Source organism: Lactuca saligna, chromosome 5 (genome assembly GCF_052625555.1).
Source record: "Lactuca saligna cultivar CGN05327 chromosome 5, ASM5262555v1, whole genome shotgun sequence".
In the NCBI taxonomy this organism is placed as follows: Eukaryota; Viridiplantae; Streptophyta; class Magnoliopsida; order Asterales; family Asteraceae; genus Lactuca; species Lactuca saligna.
In genome coordinates, this window is record NC_136421.1 from 315,389,659 (window position 1) to 315,391,935 (window position 2,277).

Sequence of the window (2,277 nt, forward strand, 5' to 3'; positions counted from 1 at the left end):
CCGGGTGGGTTTATCCTAACTATCTTCTTTCGGCATAATATCTCGGCATCGTTGGCGCTAAGCCAATCCATACCCAAAACGATGTCGAAACCGTTTAACTCTATGGGTAATAGTTCCTCCTGGAATTCGTTTCCGTTTAGGTCAATGACGATGTTCCTAATATGATTACTAACAGGTACGAATTTACCGCTGGCAACTTCTACGATCAGGGCATTATCTAGTTTTTCTACAGGTAATGCTAATTTCGCACTAAATTTATGCGACACAAAGGAGTAGTTGGCTCCGGAATCAAACAGTATATTTGCAGGCAAACCATTTACAAGAAAGGTACCTGAAGCGACGTCTGCTGCCTCTTTTGCAGCCTCGAGCGTCATCTGGAAGGCTCTCGCCTTCGGCTTCGGTGGTATGTTGGGTCTTCCTGCCTCCTTCTTCTTCGGGCAGTCCTTCAAAATGTGCCCTTCTTCATTACACCCATAACAAGCCTTCTGGTTGAGGGTGCATTCATTGGCATAGTGCCCAGGCTTTCCGCATTTGTAACAAGTGACCCCTCCATCACACTTCCCAGAGTGCTTCTTCTTGCACTTGTCACACCACTTTGCTTCTGATCCTCCTCCTCTCAAACCAGACTTCGAGAATCTACCTTTCTTACCGGACCTCGAGGATCCGTCAAATTTCCTTTTCTCTCCCACTTCCGCTCTCTCCAGACCCTTCTCTCGTATCTGGGTCTCCACATTCTTAGCAGCCCAGATGGCGGCTTTCAGAGTGGTAGTTTGCTTGACCATTGGACCGAAGTCCGCTGGTAATCCGAGGGCAAATTTGTTAACCTTGGAGAGTTCAGTTGGGACGAGGTGAGGAACAAGCTTCATTTTCTCAGTAAAGCTTGCAGCGTATTCAGTAATGCTCATTCTTCCCTTCTTCAGATTCTGGAATTCGTTGTTGATCTCCAGAAGATCCTGCTCAGAGCAGTATTGCATCTTCAACTGTACCAGAAAATCCTCCCACGACATTTTGCTTGCTTCACCTTTGGGCATTGAATCAGCTAATAGCTTCCACCAGCTTAGTACTCCAGATTTCAATAGAGGAACTGCGAGAGCAGTCTTCTGCCTATTGCTACACTCGCAACTCTCAAACATTGTCTCCATCTCAGAGATCCAGTTCATGACTTCCACCGGCGTCGGGCTTCCAGATAGACTCGATGGCTTGGATGCCATGAAATCCTTGTATTTGCATCCACGTCCATCATTTCCTCCATCCTGGTGGTTTTGCCTAACTATCGGTGGGTTGGCTTGACCAATAGTCCCACTGTAGTTCCTTCTTCAGTCTGCCCTTCGTTCAACTCGGGCTGTTCGATCTGAATAGTCGCTTCCTCTCGATTTTGCTGGAGCAAACGCCTGGTTTCCTCCATTTGACGATCCAACATTTCCTGGATCATCGCTTGCACTCCGGCCATCGTTATTGGTCCGGCAGCGGCTTCCACAACTGGTATTTGTTCTAACACTGGGGGTTGGTGTCTGTTCCCATTTGCGTTCACGGTTCCGCTACGGGTCCTTGCCATCTTGATCTATACACCGAATAAGGTGAATTTAGATCTTTATTTAGGAGAGACGTTTTAAATCGTCCTTATCACTCCGAAACGTTTACATGCTAGTTCTAATATCGTAGTCGTACGTTTAGAATCCTAAACACATAAGGTTTCCAGATCCGGTCGGCAACAGACCATAGATCCGAACAAAATAACAGCATATCATGCATAAAGCATTTAGCACATAAAAGCATTTTAGGCACAATTCCTAAAATAAGCTAGTGCTCACACCTCACAATCATCGCTTAGCATTCTAAGTTTAAGTCTAGAAATCCTACAAATTCCTAGTTCGCTTAAACTAATGCTCTGATACCAACTGTGACATCCCCAAAATCACGGCCAGAAAGAACCGGTTTTGTTTATACTTTATTTCAAAATCAGAGTTATCTTTTAATAAAAGGGTTGCGGAATTTGTCCCAAAACAATAATATGATAAAGATTTATCAAAAGCATTTCTATAGAAATGTATTTCATTAAAAGACTCGGGATGTCATGTTCGTACAGATCAAAAGTATAAACAGTACAATATAAGCCTTACTACATTATTTCATATCTACATGCCTATATCCGTAATACCTCGTCCAAAACATCACACCTATGCTCATGCGCCACTACCTGTAATACATAAAACTGAGTGGGTCAGGCTTGGGAGCCTGGTGAGCACATAGGGTTTTCAACCCACAATAAATAAGTTT